General features: G+C 39.5%; 2 pseudogenes; both read left to right on the top strand.

Annotated features, from left to right (window-relative positions):
- The window catches only part of LOC122116639, a 1,030,500-nt pseudogene that overhangs the window by 863,824 nt on the left and 143,120 nt on the right, over window positions 1–23,556 (top strand).
- Window positions 22,175–22,686, top strand: LOC122116834 (annotated as a pseudogene).

Consider the following 23,556-nt stretch of genomic DNA (forward strand, 5'->3'; position numbering starts at 1 on the left):
TGTATAAAACATTACAAGTTGTTCATGATCTTACAAAGCAACAATTGGAAGAATTTCTTGATAAAGCAAATGAGATACAAAACAATATTACAATACATAAAAAGGGAAAATACATTAATTGGGTTAAGATTTCTTTTCCTTCTATGCGCTAGTGACTCAAGCCTGCAATCCTAGCTACTCTGGAGGCTGTGATCTGAGGATTGTGGTTCAAAGCCAGCACAGGCAGGAAAGTTCTCAAGACTCTTATCTCCAATAAACCACCAGAAGTGGCTCTGTGGTTTAAGTGGTAGAGTGCTTGCCTTGGGCTTAAGAGCTGAGGGACAGTGCCTAGGACCAGAGTTTAAGTCCCATGACCAACAATAAATAAATAAATAAATAAATAAATAAAGCAAGGAAAGGAGAGGAGGAAAGGTGAAAACTAAAGGAGGAAAAGTAAGAAAAGTTTCAATGCATAAGAAAACACAGGGATTTTTAAAATAAGTTTTGTATTGTGAAAATACTGTACAGAGGGGTTACAGTTACATAGCAAGGTAATGAGTACATTTCTTATCCTGCATTGTTGCCTCCTCCTTTGCCAGCCATATGGCAAGAAATCCAGGGCTTGGAGGAGTTCAGGTCTGGGTGGAGCTGAGAACCTAACATGGGCATAATGCTTACAATATCAAGATTCCAGTATTGGCTGATAACCCAGCTAAAAAATAATGTAGAACTTTACATCCTTCGTGCAACCAGATTCTAGCTGGATACTTTATATTCAGTTGTCATGAAAGTTTGGCATTAATTAGGTACCATTGTAATATTCTGGCCACACATCAGTAAGAAATACAGAGTGTCCAGGCTCCAGGGTGTGGAGGTGTGGAGACTGAAGACACGCACAGTCCCTGTTCCCATGTTGATGACCTGGGATAGGACATCCAAGTCAAGGGATAGATATGACATTTGAGTTGATAAAGCTATGTCCAAATTTTACCCATATGCAAGACTTTTCTAAATGCTTTTCTGCCTTCACTGGCTTTACAAAAGATTCAGAACTTCTCTCCTAGAGATGCCCACAGCAAAGCTGGTGTCTGGGTAAAGATAATGTGCCTAGTACACTACAGGGAAAAAAAAAACAAAAACAAGCAAAAATAAGTGAAGCATGTATGGTAAATAGATAGGATGTGCATCAATTATGGAAATGTTTGCTAAATTGAACAAATCTGATGTTACTAGTCAGACTTTCAGGGTAATAACTGGAATCTCACAAATGGCAGATTTGCACAAAATAGGAAATTCTGACTTAGAATATTATGTAGGCAATTTAACATGGGACAGAAAAGACATCCCAAAGAAGAGAAGATGACAGACCGGTGAGTTATATTGGAACAATTATGCAGTGTTCTTCTCATCATATAACTTCTTCTAATAAATGATGATCACTGCACTTAAAAATAGTAAGAATATCTAAACACATAAACACTTTATAAGAATAGATATTTTTCCCAATCATAATTATCTGATGAAAAGAAGCTCTGGCTTACATGGTAGAACACCACACTTGGGTGAAAAAGATTAGAGACTGAGTCCAACCCTAAGCTAAAGCCACAGTTTCAGAACAAAACATAAGAAGAAATAAAAATAAAGGAATTACATGAGAATGAATTTAAAAGTCAGTAGTTCAAACCCAAAGAATATTATGTGTGCCTCCTTGAAAATAAAGGTTATGTTCTTCATGGTATCATGCTAAGAGTTAAGTTACCCTAGCTAATGCTTATGTATCATGCATTTCAACTATAATCTTCAAAATATCTACTGTAATAAAATGCTGTCCGGGAAGAGAACTCTGCCTGCAAAACACTGTGTGCCCTGGTGCAGCCTGAGACACCAGCATACACCAGTGTGGAAATATTGAAGTGAGCCATCCCTTCAGCTGTACCCAGCCCTGCCCAGCATCTGTTGATCTGCATGTGCCCAGAACAAAGCACACTTTCCTGAGTATTTCTTCCTAGGCCATTCACACTATGTGCAGTCAATCCCAGACAGCACATGGGAAATCAGAGAGGGAGAAGGGTTCAGGGAAATAGAAGTTGAGAGCTGGCTACCTTTTGTGGTCATATGACCCAAAACTCAAGGATTTGATCAGGATTTCATTACCCAAGAACATTTCCACATTGATTCTAAGTATCATCAGCATATTGCAAGCAAAGCAAGAAAGTTTCATTAAGTCACAGGTCAATGGAAATTGAAATATTTGCATGAAATATGTAAGAATCTCTTCACAAACAAACCAAATTCTTTCTAAACAATATATAAAGCAAACTCAAATAGAGATGAGTATTATTTCTTTCTCTTCACAATTTGTACAAAATTCAACATCATTAACATCATGAAGACCACATGACAAAGGCAAAATTATAAACCATCTCAGATCTACTGAATGTGACTATTCAATTCAGCAAGATAAGTATTCCTTGTTAGGTCTAAGAAGCCTTGTGCAAGCCAGGGACTGGTGGCTCACAACTGTAACTACAGCTACTCAGGAGACTGAGATTTGAAGATTGTGATACGAAGCCAGCCCAGACAGGAAAGGAAGACTCATATTTCTAATTAACCAAAAACATCTGGAAGTAGAACTCTAACTCAAGTGATAGAGCACTAGTCCTGAGTTCACATAGTGCAAGGAAAGTGCCTAGGCCCTGCATTTCAGCATGAGGTCTGGCAGAAAATAAGTCAGCTGTGTTTACAGGATGAGTATCAAGGGTAAGAGATTCTCCTTACTTCTTTATTAGCCCCATTTAAGAACATGTGTATTTAACCGACATGTTAAACACACACAGATGTGCAACTGCATATATATGCAGATGCACACACACATACACATGCCTTCATTAGCTCATTTTCAGTTGTTAAAACAAAGTACCTATGCACTGTAGAAAGAACAGTTTTGGTTAATCCACACTTTTAGAGTTAGAATGTCCTAGGTGCAGTGTCCTTATTTGTCTGTTCTCAGGTGAGGTCTGTCATGTCTGTATCAGGACATGGTGTGCTATTAGAAAGCCACATGTTGAAGAGGCTGATTATTTGGTTGTCTTCATATCATAGCAATTGACTCTTAAGAGATCTGACTTACTCCTTTAACCCTCCCAAAGGCAGCACCTTCAGTGATCTAAGCACTTTCCCCAAGTCACTGACATTTGGGGTCTTCTAGCTATTAGCATAGACACACAGGGGTCCACTGAGAAAAATCTTCTTACACAGACTTTGCGGAAAAGGCACATCGAAATGTTAGTAGTGCCTGTCCATATACTAATACATTTGTATTAACAGACAATTAGATTGGAAATGTGTGAAGTTACTGTCCTCAAAGAAAGAATAATATACTTAATACTTGCCAGTACCATAATGATGCATTCACTTCTACAGCTTGAGTAGTCACTGGGTTGGGAAATTTTCACATTTATAAATGACATCATAACATTGTGATCTGAGTGTTCATGGTTCTTCAGCCTTAGCTCAGATATAATATGGGGATCATCCTAGTGTACTGCAAGGCAGCCACAAAGAGGCCCTGTCAGCACCAGTTAATTTTGCACATGAAAATGTATGGCGTTAGTTTTAAGATGCTGGTCTTTGTTTTTTCGTTTTTTTCAGTGATATTAAGGATTGAACTCAAGACTTCACAAGTACTCTTCTACTGCTGCAACATATCCAGATCTTTTTGCTTTAGGTCATTTTTTTCAAGAAGGGTTTTTGGGTTATTTGTGTCTGGGTCACAAGCCAGACATTAGTTCAATCACTAAAGTTTTCTTCATTTTGAAAGTAAAAGAGATGGGTAACATAGTAATGCACATGTTTATAGAGCAGAGTAATCTGAATAGACTTCAATTTATAGGATAGAGAATATCTCAGTTTCTGAATGGGAACAATGTCATCCAAAGGTGTAGGAGACTTCTACCTCAGGCATGTGGTATGATCACAAAGCTGTTCATGAATCTATGTCCTTTCTGAATACAGAGACCACAGTCTGATGTTAACTATTCTAAATCCTGGTTATTGAAAAGTTCATTCAGGAGTGGAGGACAACAAATGGCTTATGTCTACCCAATACGTAGACTGTACTTTGAGAACGTAACAATATATTTCACAGAGTGTATTTTCACATATGTCTTCATCATTCACTGAAATATTTTAGGTTTCCCTTTAATTATCTCTCTATCTCTCCATCTATCTTCAGTCTTAAGTCTCATTCTATCTCTGGGTAATTGGGTAATTCTATTCATGAGCACTAAACAATAAAGTTTGTTTAAAAAAAAACAAGCTAATGGGTCAATGAATCTGGTAAAAAAAAAAAATTACTTGTATATCTCTGGAGCTGTCTATTCCTGGAAGATTGGCTTAGGTAAAAAGCTACCAAAAAAGTGTTCTCAGGTGACCATATAACCTATGAGGTCTAGGAGATCTTGCTGTCTTCTGTGGTTATATCTATTCCAAAGGAGCGCTTTCTCAGGGAAAGTGGGTTGAAGCTAATCATTTACTGCCTTTACGACCTGAGTCTAGTGTTACCTAGGGAAAAAGCATGCAAAGCCAGGAGAGAGGAGGCTTCCGGGCTAACATAGCAAATATCTAATGTTAACTGTCCTAGAGCTTGTTGGTGGGAAAGCACATTCAGGAGTGGAAGACAGCAATTAATTATATGGAGTTGATAGCAGATACACACTGGGTAAATTGTAAATTGCAGACCATGACACTATAGCTCACAAACTATATTGTTAGTTTACATTGTTATTCAATTTAGTCTGATTAGGTTTCTATCATCATCTTTTAATCTATCTAGCTTGCTAGCTATCATCAGTCTTAAACATTGTTACATCTCTGGGCAAAGGTATAATTGTGTTCATAGTTAAAAATTAAAAAATTACAGAGGGCTGGCAAGTAGGCTCAGTGGTAGAGCGCTTGCCTTGCCTGCCTGAGGCCCTGAGTTTGATTCCTTAGCACCACATAAACAAAAAGAAAAAAGCCGAAAGTGGCACTGTGGCTCAAGTGGTAGAGCTTTAGCCTTGAGCTGAAGAGCTGAGGGATAGCGCTCAGGCCCAGAGTTCAGGCCCCACGACCGGCCCCACCCAAAAAATAATAAAAAAAAAAAGTTTATAGAAATAATTTAAATAGGAAATCTAATCAAAATAATGAATTATACGTTTCTGGATCTATTTTTCCCTGAAAATATTGGCTTAGATAAAAAGTTAGTATGTAAAGCATGTCTGTCATGAACAACAATTAAATTACAATTCACTCTATTTATAGGATATGAATTCAGTTGGTTCTCTGGACTCCATGGAAAAACATCTTCTGCAAGCATAGCTGTGCTACCCTGGTCAAGTCTAGGGCACCTTGAAGAATACAGGTCTGTGCTGAGATACTAAAGTCAATTAGCCTTGCATCTGTGCTCCTACCTCCCAGACCATGATTTGCACATGCCCATAGCACAGCCCACTACGTGGAGCACTTCTTGTAAGGCAGCTCACACCTTATGCAGAAATCAATCCTCCCAATCAGCATACAGCATGGTCAGGAAGGCATCTGCTCAGGTCCTGGGTCCCCTGCTCCTCTGACTCACATGTAAGGAAAGAAAATGCACAGATTCATCTAGCTCATTGTAACTAACACTGCTTCAAGGAAGTTCTCTAAGTAATGCATAATTACAGGTTTGTTTTTTATTGTTTTCAATGCCAAGTGTTAGATGTGACATCCTGCTGATCCACTCTCTATCCTTGTCTGCATCTCTAGGAGACAGAGTCATCACTTTCAGGAAGTCAGGTCACTGGTAGTTACTTAAGCTGGAATCAGCAGACATCAAGAAAAACTTCTGTTTGCTTTAATCTAAATGTAATATAAATAAAATGGCATAATTTTGCATATAAAATTACTGAGACTCTTGTATAATTCTGTTGAGATAAACATTTAACCTAACAAAACAAAACCAGAACTTCAAATGAAAATCTTGCCAGGTGTAATGTCACTAGTGGGAAAAGAAACCCCACAAAGAGAAAACAAAACTGATCCCTGACTTTAGAAACCCTGGAAAAACATGGGTGACTCTGCCCCCATGTAAAAAGGAGTTTGAAGCTGGGGAGCATTCTGCCATGCTTTCATAACAATCATGGCAACTGGGACTATAATTACAGGGAGCGGGTGTCATGTTTCCTAATGTACAGGTTGCTGATTATTCCATATTTTAGTTTGAAAAGTGTAATCACTTTACAAGGCTGACACTTCCACCATGGTTCTTATATGGAACTCATTACATACAGGTCAGCAAGGTGAGGGAAGGAGGGTGGACTTTGCAGACATGCAGCTCTCATGAGAACATATGCGCACACCATGCTCAGTTGTGGGAGATGAGAAGACGCCGCAGTGTCAGTGCTGACCCTAGTGGGTTCCCAGAATCCGCTGCAGTGAGCAGGTCACTGCTTGTCCCCAAGGACACAGACTGCATCCTGATCTTCATGATGTTCAGGATAAGAGTGAGGAAAGGCCATGTGGTGGTGACTATCCACTGTTCCCTAGTGGGTTTTCTCACAACAAAATTTAAAATGACCAGTTATACAATTAAAAATTCTATTATTAATATGTTAATAACTACTTTATTACATATAAAAAATCATATAGCTTCTGTGTTCATTTCTATGTAAAGTCTTCCTTTCCTTTTCATTATTAATAATTTTTATTGTGAAAATACCGTACAGAGGGATTACAATTACATGAGCAAGTTAATGAGTAAATTTCTTTTTTTTTTTTTTAAATTTTATTTTATTTTATTTGAGAACATACTGTACAGAGGGGTTACAATTACATGGTCAGGATAATGCATACATTTCTTACCAAGCATTGCAGCCTCCTCCTTTGTTTACCCTTCACCTCCCTTCCCAGCCTCCCCCCTCCCCCCCACTCAATCATACCCCCCCTCCCCCCCCTTCGACATTGTAAAGCTGGTTTTGACATGACATTTTGTACTTCTCATTGTTGCAACAGGTCCACCTGAATCCTTAAACGACTTGTTTGTCCCCATCTCCTCCACATGTTATACTGACATCAAATATAGTGAAAGCAGGGGTTACACTGTGGGGGAGGGACATACAAAGCAACCAAGAAATAATCTTATAAATGCGTTAGAAACACATGCATGAAAGAAACAAAAACATTAAAATACATATTTGAGGGTTCGTTTTCCTAACATCACATTCTCTGACTTTTTCCGCTTGACTCATACCTATACTAGAAATTGCAAATAAGGGAAACCATGGGACCTATGTTTCTTTGGGCCTGGCTTACTTCACTTAATATAATTTTTTCCAAGCCTTTCCATTTCCTAACAAATGGGGCAATGTCATTCTTTCTGATGGAGGCATAGAATTCCATTGTGTATATATACCACATTTTCTTGATCCATTCATCTATTGAGGGGCATCTGGGTTGGTTCCATATCTTAGCTATGGTAAATAATGCTGCAATAAACATAGTTGTGCTGGTAGCTTTAGTGTGGTCTTTTTTGTAAACATTTGGGTAAATGCCCAAAAGTGGGATTGCTGGGTCATAGGGGAGTTCTATGTGAAGTCTTTTGAGGAACTGCCATACTGCTTTCCAAAGTGGTTGAACAAGTTTACATTCCCACCAACAATGAAGTAAGGTTCCTTTCTGTCCACATCCCCTCCAGCATCTGTTGTTGTTAGAGTTCTTGATTTTTGTTGTTCTAACTGGAGTGAGGTGATATCTCAATGTTGTTTTGATTTGCATTTCTTTTATGGCGAGGGATGTTGAACATTTCTTCATGTGTCTATTGGCCATCCTTCTTTCTTCTTCAGAGAAGCTTCTCTTTAAGTCTTTCACCCACTTACTTATTGGGCAGTTGTTTCTTTGAGGATTTGTTGTTGGGTGGTTTAATTTTTTGAGTTCCAAGTATATTTTAGATAGGAGACCCTTGTCCGTTGTATGGCTAGTAAAGATCTTCTCCCAGTCCGTGGGCTTTCTATTGATCTTGCTAGCTATGTCATTTGCCCTGCAGAAGCTCTGCAACCTTATACAATCCCATTTGTCCAACCTTTCTTTGATTTGTTGTGTTTCCGGGTCTCTATTCAGAAAATTTCGGCCTGGGCCAAGGAGACCCAGGGTTTCTCCTATTCCATCCTGTAATGTTTTCAGAGTGTCTGTTTGAGTTCAAGGTCTTTGATCCATTTGGAGTTGATTCTGGTGCAGGGTGATATATAAGGATATAGCTTTAGTTTTCTACATGTAGTTAACCAGTTTTGCCAGCACCATTTACTGAAGAGGCTGTCTGTCTTCCATGCTATTGTTTTAGCTCCCTTATCGAAGATTAGATGGCTATAGGTCTGTAGGTTCATTTCTGGGTTTTCAATTCTATTCCATTGGTCCTGAGGTCTGTTCTTATGCCAATACCAAGCTGTTTTGATTACTATGGCTTTATAGTAGAGTTTGAAATTTGGTATTGATATTCCTCCAGCAGTGTTCTTTCCGTTGAGGAGCGTTTTTGCTATTCGGGGTCTTTTATTGTTCCATATGAATTTTTGGATTGCCTCTTCTATTTCCTTGAAGAATGAGGGTGGAATTTTGATAGGTATTGCGTTGAATTTGTAGATAGTCTTGGGAAGTATTGCCATTTTCACGATGTTAATCTTTCCAATCCAGGAGCATGGGTGGTTTTGCCATTTTTGAAGTTCTGTGTTGATTTCCTTTTTCAAGATTTTAAAGTTTTCATCATAGAGGTCCTTCACTTCTTTAGTTAATTCCTAGGTATTTTATTTTTTGTGGGGCTATTACAAATGGAGTTGCTTTCGTAATTTCAGCCACACTTTTCTCATTGTTGGCATACAGAAAAGCCATTTATTTTTGGGGGTTAATTTTATAACCTGCTACTTTGCCAAAGTTTTGAATCAGCTTGAGTAATTTGGGAGTGGAGTCTATGGGAGTCTTTAAATACAAGATCATGTCATCTGCAAAGAGGGAGAATTTTATTTCTTCTTTCCCTATTTGGATCCCCTTTATGTCTGCATCTTGTCTTATTGCTGTAGCTAGGCATTCTAATACTAGATTGAAGAGAAGTGGAGAGAGTGGGCATCCTTGTCTTGTTCCTGAGTTAAGAGGAAATGGCTTTAGTTTTTCACCATTGAGTATAATGCTGGCTGTAGGTTTGTCATATACAGCCTTTATTGTATTGAGGAATGTTCCATGGATTCCTAATTTTTCCAAAACCTTCATCATAAAGGGGTGTTGGATCTTGTCGAATGCTTTTTCCGCGTCTATTGAGATAACCATGTGGTTCTTATTCTTCCTCCTGTTGATGTGATGAATAATATTAATTGATTTGCGTATATTGAACCAGCTTTGCATCCCTGAAATGAATCCTGTTTGATCGTGGTGTATGATTTTTTGGATGAATTGTTGAAGTCGGTTGGCCAAGATTTTGTTGAGAAGTTTTGCATCGATGTTCATCAAAGAAATGGGTCTATAGTTCTCTTTCTTTGATGAGTCCCTGCCTGGTTTTGGGATGAGGGTTATGATGGCTTCATAGAATGTGTTCGGTAGTGACCTTTCTCTTTCAATTTCATTGAAGAGTTGGAGGAGAATTGGTGTGAGCTCTGCTTTGAAGGCCTTGTAAAATTCCGCTGTAAAACCATCTGGTCCTGCACTTTTCTTAGCTGGGAGGTCTCTTATTGCTGTTTCTATTTCAATGCTTGATATGGGCCTGTTAAGATAGTTTAACTCATCTTGGTTTAGTTTTGGCATGTCAATATTTGCTAGGAAGAGGTCCATTTCTGTCAAGTTCTCAAACTTATTAGCATAAAGTTTTGAGAAGTATTCCCTTATAATGTTGTGAAACTTGGTTGTTTCCGTGGTGATGTTTCCATTCTCATCTCTGAGTTTATTAATTTGGGTGTGTTCTCTTCTTTTTCTGATAAGATTTGCTAAGGGGCTGTCAATTTTGTTAAGTTTTTCGAAGAACCAACTCTTTGTTTTGTTGATTCTTTCTATAGTTTTTTTGCATTCTAATTCATTTAATTCTGATTTAATTTTGATTATTTCTTTCCGTCTACTGGATTGGCATTTATCTTGCTGCTCTTTTTCAAGGAGGTTTAGATGTGTCATTAAATTGTTAGTTTCGGATCTCTCCAATTTGTTGATGTAGGAGCTCAGAGCTATAAACTTGCCTCTGAGTACTGCCTTTGCTGTGTCCCAGAGGAGCTGGTATTTTGTGTGTTCATTTTTGTTGAATAGCATGAACATTTGAATTTCCTTTCTAATCTCTTCCTTGACCCACTCATGATTCAGCAGTGTGTTGTTCAGCCTCCATGTGACACCAGACTTTCTTAGGTGGCTTTTGGTGTTGAGTTCTAATTTTATTCCCTTGTGGTCAGAGAGAATGCAAGGTATAACTTCAATGTTTCTGAATTTAGACAAGTTTGCTTTGTGGCCTAAAATGTGGTCTATTTTAGAAAACGTTCCATGTGCTGCTGAGATAAACGTGTATTCTGATGCTGCTGGGTGAAATGTTCGGTAGATGTCTGTTAAGTCTAGTTGATCTATGCAGCTGTTTAGATCTTCGGTTTCTCTGTTGAGTTTTTGCTGAGTTGTTCTATCTAGTGGGGAGAGTGGTGTGTTAAAATCCCCAACTATTAATGTCTTTGGATCTATATGGGATTTGAGGGAAAGTAGTGTTTCTTTGATAAATTTGGGTGCTCTATTGTTTGGCGAATAGATATTTAGAATTGTAATATCCTCTTGAAGGAGAGATCCTTTAATTAGTATGTAGCGACCTTCTTTATCTCTTTTCACGAATTTTAATTTGAAGTCTATTTTATCTGATATTAGGATTGCAACTCCCGCCTGTTTATGGGGGCCGTTTGCTTGGTAGATTTTGTTCCAGCCTTTAACATTGAAAATGTGTTTGTTTTTACGGGCAAGATGTGACTCCTGCAGGCAGCAGATAGAAGGGTCTTGTTTTTTAATCCAACTAGACAGTCTATGTCGCTTAATTGGAGAGTTCAGTCCGTTAACATTAAGAGATAGGACTGAGAGGTATTTGGGAGTTCCTGCCATGTTATCTACCTTTTTGGGGGCTGTGAAAACTGGGTTCTTCCTATGGTTCTTGGATTCTCAGTTTGGGTGCAGTTTCTTGGCCTTTATTGCGGTCTTGTTGGTTTTCTATGTGTAGGACATCTTTAAGAATCTTTTGTAGGGCTGGTTTGGTGGAGATGTATTGTTTCAATTTTTCTTTGCTATGGAAGGTTTTTATTTGGCCTTCGGTTATGAAGGAGAGTTTAGCTGGGTACAGTATTCTTGGTTGATAGTTGTTTGTTTTTAGGGCATGGCATACATCGTTCCAGGCTCTTCTTGCTTTGATTGTCTCTGCTGAGAAATCTGAGGTGATTCTAATTGGTTTCCCTTTATAAGTGATTACCCTTTTCTCCTTGACAGCTTTAAGGATCTTTTCCTTGTTCTGAGTTGATCCTGTGTGGATTATAATGTGGCGGTGGGATGTCCTATTCTGGTCTGGTCTATTTGGGGTTCTAAAGGCTTCTTGTATCTGGACAGGCCTATCTTTTTGCATGTTTGGGAAGTTCTCTGCTAGGATCCTGTTAAACAAATTTCCTAGACCATTAACTTCTGTTTCTAGGTGCTCCTCTACACCCATTATCCTTAGATTAGGCCTTCTGATGGTGTCTTCCAGGTGTTGGAGAGATCTATCATATTTTTGGACTTGTCTTGGATCGTTGTATGTTCTTTATAATATCTAGGCTGTCTTCAATCCCTGAGATTCGATCTTCTGCATGGTCTAACCTGCTGTCAAGACTTTCTACTTTGTTTTTTATCTCTTTTCCTTCTAGTTGGTCAGCTTTGATGGCTTCAAGTTCTTTGTTGAAGCTCTGTTTTAGGTCTTGTATGAATTTCTTTACTTCCTTAATTTGGTGTTCAGTGTTTGTCCTCAAATCGCTTAGTTGATTGGTTATGGTTTCTTTGGTCTCCCATTCCTTCTGTTGGGTTCCATTCAGCATTCCCTTTGTGGTCTCCCTGACTTCCTTCAGCTCTTTGCTAATGGATTCCATGAATGCCTTTAGTGATCTTTGTGTGTTCTCTACCTGGTCTCTCAATTCCTGTATTACTCTTTGATTAGCTTCCTCCCGCTCGTGGGATTCCTGCAGATCTCTTTGAGTGTTCTCAGCCTGCTCATGCCATTCCTCCCTTTCTCTTTGAGTATTCTCAAGTTGTTCACGCAAATCCTGTATCAGTTTTTGAGTAGCTTCCTCACGCTTATGATATTCCTGTATAAACTTCTGGGATGCCTCCTCTCTCTCCCTATCACGCTCATACAGAGTCCTTTGTACGTTGTCAAACTTTTCATTTATCATGTTTGCCACCAGTGTTTGTAGAGCTGTTTGGGAACTCTCCTCTGGATTATTCATTATCTCTTCTAACCCCTGATTATCAGGATTGGGAATTGAGATACCCGAATTTGCCATTTTTCTTGTGTTTTTCCGGCTTACTCTGCCCATTTGAGATGAAGATAGCACCAGTTTTGTGCTAGAACACTATCTTAAGGCAACCATCAACCAAAGTTTGCATTTGTACAGTCAATAGTCTACAGATACAATCTAGTTCAATAGATACATCTATTCGACATCAAACAACTATATGTTAAAGGGCTTCGAACCGCAGAGAAGAATTTGGAAAACCAGAAATTATTAGGGTTAGGGAGAGATGTGGGTAAAAAATAGGAATAGATTGGTGTGGGGAGGCACAGGGAGAGTTAACTATGTCCTAATCACAATGCAGGAAATAGGTTGGGTAGGATGCAAGTAGAGAGAGAGAGAAAAAGAAGAAAGGGAAAGGGGAATGAAAAGAGACCAGAAAAAAAAAAAGAAACGTAAAAATTAATGTTATTTTAGAGATTAAAGGACCATCTATTTATAGAGGAATATGAATATGTTGAGAGAAAGGGAGGGACATAGAGGAGATGTGAAAAACTTTAAAAAAAATGCTTAAAATATTATATAGGTATAAAGAGGTAGTACTGCTATTAATGAATTTAAGTCTCAGAGGTTTTGAATTGAGTAATAAGTTTGTGGATTAAGTGTGTACACAATGGGGAATAGGGTCTACTGGTTAACTACGGGTTTATCTGAGGATGTGCAGGACAAGAGTTAAGTCATATAAAGAAGAACAAAGAGGAAAAGATGGAAAGGATAGGAGAGTGAGAAGAAAAGATCAGAAATTCAGTAGAGCTAGACAAAAAACAAAAAGATAATTAAGAATGAAAGAAAAAGAGAAAGAAGACAAGAAAAGAAAGGAAAACACACATTCACGTATTCCTAAAATAAAAATTATAAGAGGAGAAAGAAAAAAAAAAAGTTAATGGAAAACAATTATTTTTTCAGAAGAGGCAAAAATTAAAGATTAATAAAAGTTTTAGAAAAGCAAAAAAAAAAATTTTTTTATATATATAAGGTAACATAAGACGAAAAAAAAAACAAAACAAAAAAAGAAAAAAGAAAAGAAGAAGAAGAAAAAAAAAAAAGTTCTTTGATTTTTTTTTTTGGGGGGGGGGGAGGGGTGGGAAGAGTCCTGTATCTCCCTTTTGTCTGTAACCAGAGTCTGGTTGGAGTCTTTGGTCAGCTTGAGGTCCTGTGGCTTGATTGGTTTCTTAAGTCAGTTTGTTGGAACAGGCAGAAAAATGCTCTGCTTTACCCAAGATTTTGAGATCCCCCTCCCAGGTTAGTTTACTGGGAGGGTGATCTGCTTTGAGAATCACAAAAGAGGGGTGAATGCAGTGATGAGGCTAGGTTCTGGGTAGAGTTGAGGCCTTTCTACAAACAGTAGCTTTTCCCTGGGGCTATTTTGTGAAAAAAAACTCACAGCACCCAGCCTGGAGCCATTCTCAGGGTTTCTGTTTTTCCATTGATTGTGGTGGCTGCTTGAGGGAGGGGCAGCCTCTGGCTCTGGTTACCTGGTGAGGAGAGCCACTCCAATGGCTGGCGCCTGAGCTGCGTGACTTTTCCCTGGATGGAACTGAGTCTGTGAGGTCACTTCGCCGTTAAGTTCTTGTGACCTGCTAAATGACTCATTTTATTCCAAGGCCTGAGCTGGAGCTAGCCGCTCCTCCGAGCTTTGTCGGTATCCAAGATGGAGATCACCAGTGCTGGGGGGGAGGGGTGGCCTTCCCTCCTCTGCTCCCAGAGGAGGAGTGAGGACGTCGGGCTTCTACTCACGCTGAGTCTTGTATCCTGGGTCGTCTCTGGTCTGCAAAGTGCAGGATGAAGTTGTCCGCTCCTTGTCGGTTCTTGCTGGTGTTGAGTAGAATCCGCTAGTCCGCTGCGTCTGGCTCCTTCGTCCCGGACTGTGTCTCAGGTGTGCCCCCGCGACGGCGGTGGTCGCTGCCGCGACCCTGCCGCCGCCGCAGCAGCTGCTGGCAGGCGCTCAGCTGTGTCTGCTTGGCTTCCCCTCTCTTGACTAACTCTCTGTCCTGTGATGGCACACTTGGTGTGATTCTCTGGCTTGGGACTGTTCACTGGATCTCTGAAACTGTTTTCTATGCAAGAGCTTGTTCAGATTCCAGCTTCTCCTCCGCCATCTTCCCGGAACCCATGAGTAAATTTCTTATCAAGCATAATTGCCTCTTCCTTTGTTTCCCCTTCCCATCCCTGCCCTCCCATATCCCCTAGCCACGAAATTGTAAAGTTTTTCAATAGAGAATCTTGTACATATCATTGCTGCAATCGTTCCACCTTTATCCCTATTTAAACAATAGTCCTCCTTTCTATTCGGTTAGAAGTTATATTAAGTGAATAAGCCAGGCCCAAAGAAACATAGGTCCCTTAGTTTCCCTTATTTGCAATAACTAGTACATGTCTGAGACAAGCAAAATGGTCAGACAAGTTCATGTTAGGCAAAATGAACCCCAAGATAAAGACTTAAATAGTTTTCTTTCTTGCTATTGTTTCTAGCATATTTATAAGATGATTTCTTTGTTGCTTTGTATGTCCCTCCCCCACGGTATAAACCCTGCTTTCACTGTATTTGATGATGGTATAATTTGTGGAGGGGAAGGGAAAAAACAAACCTTTTAAATAGGGATACAGGTGGACCCATTGCAACCATGAGAGTAAAAAAAGCTATGTCGAAAAACTAACTTTACAACTGTGGCATTGCGGGGGCCGGTAGGGGGCAGTGGAGATAGGAAGGGATGGTAAGGGGAAACAAAGGAAGAGGCAACAATGCTTGATAAGAAATGTTCTCATCACCTTGCTCATGTAGTTGTAACCCCTCTGTAGGATATTTTCACATTTAAAAAAAAACTCAAAAAAAAAAAGATTATCGGCTTCAGTGGATTTTGGATCTTCCTGAAGACACTGAAGACTCTCCACTGTATCCCAGCTACCCTCCCTGCCCCCCAGCATCTTTCCTACAGAGTCAGCCCTTCTCTGAAGTCTGGGACTCTCAGACTTTCACCAAGGTCCCAGACCTTATTCAGGTTCATGGCTCAGCCTATAAGCACTTCCTTCTTGGCTCATAGAAAGTAGTCTTGGTCTCCTTCTGTTCCCGCATCCTTACCCTGGCTTCTCAACCAGGAGCTCCTTCCCTCACAACCAAGGTCAGGGTAAGCCAAACTACGATTCTGGTTTGAGACCACTAATTCCATGTATTCCAGTACCTGAAGTCTGTGTGGACTTGAAATTCACCAGCCAGAAGTCCACACTTGCTAAACCAGCCCTAGAGCATCGCTCTTCAGATTTTATATAAACATATTTATGTATATATGTATTATATAATGTAATATATATTATTGTAAAGATACTGTACAAAGGGGTGACAGTTACCCAAGTAAGGTAATGAATATTTCCTATCAAGCATTTTTACACGGCTCTCGAGATTTTAGAGCTTGTCTTCTTTCAAGCCCACAGAAATATATGTTCTTGGGATCTCCCTTCCTCATCCTATTAATATGTCCCTTATAATTTACCAGGTGGCCTTCACTCTTACCCAGCAGCCAGCTGTCTTCTTCTTGTTTTTTGAGTAAGCACTTTGTCTTGAAGTGCATGGTAGAGCTAAAGTCAATAGCAGCTACTTGGGGAGCCATGTGATAAGATCAGAAGTGAAGTATCAGAGGAGTGAAAGGGATGGGTAAAACGTTAAGGTAGGATAAAATTATCATTGCAAAGTACTTCTTGGATCAGCTATGTTAATATGTACTGCAGAGAGCAGCAATGTTGTAGAAGCTAAGGAGGATCAATACACAACCTAGATGCAAATTATATAGTGAATGATATTGAAGAGAGATCCTGCAGTATGGGGTGATGTGCCCCTTATGCTGATCTCCATGTGGGTGGGGGTTTCACTGCCTCTGATCAGTTGTTCCCAGGCTGAAGATGTTCTCTCCATCCTGTGTGGCTTCAGTTAATTGTCCTTACCCTTGACAACAGTGTATTTTATACCTTCTGATTCTTCTTGGGTCATATGGCCCTAAACAATCATTAAAAACTGCTTTACTGTCTGTTGGTGGTAGTTTATGCCTGTACCACCAGCTACACAAGAACTTGAGATCTGACGCGCTTGGCTGGAAGCCAGCCTTGGTACAAAAGTCCATAATTATGTTACCTTCAAATCTGGAAGTGATGCTGTGGCTCAAGTGGGAATGTGCCAGCCATGAGCACAAAAGTTCAGGAAACCTCTTAGACCTGAAGTTAAATCTCCAGTCCTAGCATGCAAAATATTGCTTTAGTAGCCAGGCACAGGTGGCTCATGCCTGTAATCCTACCTACTCAGGAGGCTGATATCTGAGGATCCTGGTTCAAAGCCAGCCCTAGCAGGAAAGGCCATGAATCTCTTTTTTCCAATAAGTCACCAGAAAACAGGAAGTGGCACTGTGGCTCAAGTGGTAGAGTACTCAACTTGAGCTGAAGAGTTGAGGGACAGCGCCCAAGCCCAGAGTTCTATGACCAACAAATACATATATATATATATATATATATATATATATATATATGTATGTATGTATGTATATATATATTTGCTTTTTCTTAGGACCTAAAAAATGTAACTTGAAAGATTTTCAGGCTAAAGGAACACAGGGAATTTAAAGTAGTTGGGCCCTTGATTTAGAGAACACCTCAGCGTCTTAGAGGGACAATTTCCATTAAGATAACAGACATAAACATCCTCTAAAAACTTATTAAATATCTAGCACAAAATTGCATATACACACCAAGCTAGCTAGGATACTATGTATCTTCCTAAGAATAAGTGGGAAATGTCTAATGTGAGCTGTCCTGACCTAGAGGGAGGTGATGATTAAGAGCCTTCAGAAGAAAAGGAAAACACTTATTTATTAGTAATGTACAGGCACCAACCCAAACACCAGCAGATAGTCTATACACCTCAGATTATGAAACATAATTGCACATATACTTTTTTTGTTAGCATTTTCCCAATTACCTATGGATTAACTCCTTTTTAATATTTTTTATTTTATCTTTAAGTAATTGTAATTTGGTGTCCTCATCATGATTTGTTCTCTTTCACATACATCATTGCCAATAATTTTGACATACAAAGCCAAAATAGTTTTGATGCAATTATCACTTGTCAGCTTGTTAAAATGTCATGTTTAGCTAAATTTCTCAAAAGAGATTTCAAGTTTAGCTTTCTTGCAGAACGCCACCTAGAGTTAGATTTGTTTGTTGGTGTTGCTTTTCAGTTAAGAATGACTTAAAAATAAGCACTAATAAAATGTAGATCTTTTAAAGAGTTGAACATATGGCCTCTCATTTACTAGAATGCTCCTTGATTAACTTAGGCCATGCACCCAAAAATCTTTTAGAGGTCATTTTAGAGATAAGTCTTGTGACCAGTTTTTTCTTAGACTGGCCTTCAGTCAGGATCCTTCAGATCTCAACCTCCTAAGCAGCTAGGGCTACAAGGCTGATCTCTGCCTCCCAGTATTAATCTATGATTCCCATTGTTCCAGTATTTATGTTCAGTTGTGTGAGCTTTGTTCTGAAGTGGACTAAGGGAAGCAATATTTTCTAGAAGGTGGTCATTCTACCCTCAAATGCATTAGTGAGAAGTGGAGCATTATCACATTGTTTCCCTATTGAAATGATTAGTGGTGTGAGGTTCTTACACCTGTGGGCAGTTATCATTGTTAAGTGAAGCCCAGGAAAATGTGAGCCACAAGCTAATCGCAAACAGAACACTGCATCCTGGCTTGGACCCAAGGGTACTATGCAAATCCTGAGATGATGTGAAAGAAAAGTACAAGTGTGGTACATCTTGGAAAGGGAGACAAAAATGGAGTTTTCCCAAGAATTGTGACTGTGAGACTGTGAATGGAAAGGATTGGCATAGTAAGTTCAAGATTCTCACTAATATTCACCAACATTTTCAGTAGTTAAATACATTAAACATTAACTCTTCCAACTGATACACCATGTGAAACATGATATGGTTGGTACCAGAATAGTTGATTACAAAAATAAGGGAAGCATTACTTCTTGTGTTACCTCATGCAAAATATTTAAGTCATTGGATAGGATGAGAACAGAGTGCAGCATTTATGGCTTTGTCTTAGCTCCTTGTTTGAGTTTTAAAGTCATGTTTAAGTTCCTCTTCTTCAGTACATATCAGTTCCAGACATCAGAGCAGACTCCTGATATCTCTCTCAGTACAAGCACCACTGCAGAACCTAAGTTACCACATGCTCAGGGGCCACCTTTATCACTGCTACTCAGGTCAGCCAGACAATCCTGTCCTAGTTCAAGTCCTCCCTATGCCTGTTACTGACATGTCTAAGGTTCCACTCCTCCCCCTGGTGGTAAAAGGTGAAACAGCAGCAGGTCTCAAGTTGTACAGCTGTTCATTTATTCCTATCATCAACACAAAGGAATTATTTACTGTTATATACTGATAGTTATTACGAACATTCACCAACAGTGAAGTCTTGAGTACATCTAAGAAAATCAGTGATCTCACAGAATTTTCATTTTAATGAGACTGACAGAAATCAAATGAACAAATACTGTTTCTTTTTTTCTTGTTTCTTTTTTATTTTTTTATGGTGAGAAAACTGTACAGAGGGGTTACAATGATATGGTCAAGGTAATAAGTACATTTCTTATCAAGCACTGTTGCCTCCTCCTTTTCCCCTTCCCATCCCTTCCCATCTTCCCCCCACAAGCCCAACCGATCCTCCCCCCCACCCAACGTTGTAAAGTTCATTTTTCGACATAACAACTTGTACATCTCATTGTTGCAATGGGTCCACCTGTATCCCTATTTAAATTATTTGCTTTTGCCCTTCCCATCCACAAATTAAACCAACATCAAATACAGTGAAAGCAGGGGTTATACCGTGGGGGAGGGACATACAAAGCAACAAAGAAATCATCTTATAAATATGTTAGAATAATCACATGAAAGAAAAAAAACACATTTGAATACTTATCTTGGGGTTCATTTCCCTAACATCAACTTATCTGACCTTTTCTGCTTGACTCAGACATATACTAGTTATTGCAAATAAGGGAAACCATGGGACCTATGTTTCTTTGGGCCTGGCTTACTTCACTTAATATAATGCTGTTTCTATGGCTGCTCCTAACTTACTCCTTTGGGATTCTCATCCCCATTTTCAATGTTGTTGTGGCTTTTGAATTTAAGGCCTGGATGCTGTGGCTGAGGTTTTCTGCTCAAAGATAGCACTGAACTGCTTGATCCACAGTTTCACTATTGGTTTTTAGTGGTTAATTGGAGGTAAGTGTCTCACAGATTTTTTGTGTGTGAGCACAGCTCACTTTCCTGAGTAGCTAGAATTACGGGTTTGAGTCACTGGTCCCGAGTCATATTGTCCCACCTTCAGCAATGTCCTTAATCAGGGCACATGGTATTGGGCTTCTTCTAATTTATCATAGTGAACAGAGAAATAGACAAGAAGTTGAACAGTTAAACATAGAAATTAAACTCAACTGTGTGCTCACTAGTGGCCAGTTATCCAAAGGCAGAGGTCTTCTAATCCATCATATGTTCACAGCTTGAAGCAGTACACACTGGTCAGTGAGGATAATTACTGTCTGATGAAATCTATATAAACCAACACAGACCTATTTTTAGCAGAGTGTGTATTTTTACTATAATCATCAAGCATGTCAATAAAAAAGTAACCTGTCCATTTATTTTAAGGGAAGCATATAAGGGTAAAAAAGAAAAAGAAACCTTAGTCTCTTATATCCCCAAGATTCACAATAACCCCTTTTAGTGTTATGACTAACCTTTTCCTTCTCTGATTAACTCACAGCATTGGTCCCTAATTGTAAAGTGGACACTTGCTTCTTTAAAACATTGATTTTGCTTTCTTAATTCTCAGTTATCATTTGGTGTGCTGTTCAGTTTTGACGATGTTGATTCTCATGACATTTCATAGATTAGGTTCAGTCTCAATAACTGGACTTGCAGAGAAAACATGTCTTAGGAGGCAATGCCATGTGGTTATCTATCCTCACGGGGCATATTACCTGTGCTTCCCCCACATTTAGGAGACATATTTCTTTTTCTAGTTCTCACCCATTTCATACATTGCCATAGTTTATAGCCAAGTGTAAGTAAAAGTTTTCCAAATGGCCATCAAGTTTGTGTTCTTGTTTGGACATAGTAATGAATAAACTCCATGTGGGAACCCTCCTCACATCAATCTAACTTCACTGCCTGTGGTCTTTGTCCTCACTGCCTGGAGATGTCCTCTGCATACTGTGTGGCTCCAGTTCCTCATCCCCAATCTAGGTCATGTTGCATTTCACCCCATTTTTTTGCCTGCTTGTGTCTCATTCATTGAAGACACCATCACTTACACACTAGAGAAACTGGAGGGGGATATAGGGATGTTCACATGTATGGAATGTAGTAGAATAAAGTAATTCTGAGCCCATGGGTTATTGGAAAACTTAGCTTCTGAGGGGCCACATTTTCAGATCATAAAGTTAGGAGACACACTGCAGTGAAAAGCTTATAAAATGATTGGTGCTGAAAAGAATAATGGTTACAAAGTAAGAAATAGAACCAAGTTCTTTCCTTCATATGAGGGAAAAACTAAAAAAAAAAATCTTATGAGAAATGTCTTGGAGGGAGACTTTGGGATAGAACATTCACAAGAGAAGAAAAGCAACCATTCATCAGGAGTGCACAGGGTAGCAATGCAAACACTATGGGCTGGTCTCTACATTGCAGATCATGATTTTTGGTTGCACTTGCTTTGTTTTAACATGGCATTTTTAAAATTTTTAAGTCCATCCTGCTACCTAGGTAGCTATCTAGATTTTCCTTCCTGTTTTCCTTGCGTCTTTGCTTTAATCTATCTTAAATTTCTTTTTTAATTTTTTTCTACTTCCCTAACTTCATACATTCCTACCTATCTACTTCTTCCTAGCCAACTACTAACCTACCTATGATCAGTGTTATCGCTTATCAATTTCTGGGTAATGCTGATTATGATTAACTACACTTTGGGTAGAGCAGCAAAACAAGAAACTCAGGAATTTACTTTCATAATATCTGGTGCCAAGGCAGCAGTGTTCTATAATTATTTTCATTCTAATTTTTTTCTGACTAACATGTAAAAAGCTATCGTGAATACCCTAATATAGCTCATGTTGAAATCAAAATATAGTTTTTAATTTTTTTTGTTTGGTCATGGGACCTGAATTCTGGGCCTAGTTGCTGTCCCTCAGCTCTTCAGCTCAAGGCTAGCACTCTACCACTTGAGCCACAGTGCCACTTCCAGCTTTTTCTGCTTACGAGGTGCTGAGGAATCTAACACAGGGCCTCATGCATGTGAGGCAAGCACTCTACCACTGAGCTACCTTCCCATCCCATAAAAGTATACTTTTTTAAAAGTCCTAAGGCAGTCGATCTGTCTTTGGAAAAACATTTTTCAAGGACAAGTTTGTGATGTGCAGGTTTCATTGGAACACATGGTAACTTTAGTTCTGGGCTTTGATATTGCTTTCAGCCACCCTGCATCTGTGCTAGCTCTGTTCCTTTGCCTAGCAGTTGAGGATTTGCATGCACCCAGAGCACAGCCCACTTGGCTTGAGAACTTCTTTAAGGCTGCTCAAATTCTGTGTATCAGTCAGTTCCAGTCAGCACATACCATGGACATGAGGGCCCCTGCCCAGCTCCTGGGGCTCCTGCTGCTCTGTCTCCCAGGTAAGGAAGGATAGCACTTCTTCCACTCTGTGGGAGAAGTCTAGGTCTAGAAGCCTGAGTCTTCATGGAAGGTCTCACAGTATAACTAATTGGGTGGATATTTGTCTTTTGTTTCCAATATCAGGTACCAGTTGTGACATTCTGATGACCCAGTCTCCATCCTCTCTGTCTGCATCAGTAAGAGACAGAGTCTCCATCACCTGCAGGGTCAGTCAGCGTATTAGTGATGATTTACAATGGTATCAGCAGAAATCAGGGAAAGCTCCTAAACTCTTGATTTACTGGGCAAACAATTTGGTATCTGGGGTGCCATCCAGGTTCAGTGGGAGCCAATCTGGGACAGAGTTCACTCTCACAATCAGCAGCCTTCAGCCTGAAGACTTTGCAACTTATTACTGTCAATAGAGTAATAGTTACCCTCCCACAGTGGCACAAGCCATAACATAAACCTCCAAGGGAAGCAGAAGTGACAGGCTGGGCTGCCCCAGCTGCTTCTCCTTGTGGTTTCACCTGCTTTGCAGTTACAGCCAGGCTCTGAAGTTCAGTTGGGGATTTGGTCAGAGTTGTCAGTGACAATCCTCTCAATCTTAACTGTATTTCTTCATCTCAGCCTTGAAAGATTAAAAATTAGAGCTACATTTTACAATTGCTAACTGCTGGTTTTGCTTCTCTAAACTTGCTTGTGCTAGCACTGACCCTTCCCCTCCCTGGAAATAAATAAAAAGTTTCGGAGTCTAGATGTCTGTAGTCGCAAATAAAGAACTAACAAGTAAATTCCCCAGGTGGTCAAATGGGACCCAAGATTAGGAACAAAGAGTATGTTCCTCTGCGTTCCTGTGTAAAAATTCTCTGTTTAGAGGGCTCAAGATAAGGACCATTTGGTGAGCTCAACAAATTAGGCCAAATGTTAATTAATCACAAGTCTGTAACTCCATAAACTCCCTAACCCTTATCTCCCAGAGTGACTATCTCCGTTTGATCATCCACACCAATTATTTTATTACAAAGAGTGTTATAAACTTCCCCTTGTAGTAAACTGAGCCAATCCTGGGAAACCTGGGGTCTTATGCTAATCCTATGGCTTTTGTCTTTATTTTATTTTTTTTAATTAATTTTATTTTATTTTATTTGAGAACATACTGTACAGAGGGGTTACAAATACATGTGCAGGATAATGCATACATTTCTTAACAAGCATTGCAGCCTCCTCCTTTGTTTACCCTTCACCTCCCTTCCCAGCCTCCCCCCTCCCCCCCAATCCCAATCCTTCCGCCCCTCCCCCCCCAAACCGACATTGTAAAGCTCCTTTTTGACATG

This window comes from Dipodomys spectabilis, unplaced genomic scaffold (assembly GCF_019054845.1).
Source record: "Dipodomys spectabilis isolate Male_0828 unplaced genomic scaffold, ASM1905484v1 ptg000137l, whole genome shotgun sequence".
Lineage (NCBI taxonomy): Eukaryota > Metazoa > Chordata > Mammalia > Rodentia > Heteromyidae > Dipodomys > Dipodomys spectabilis.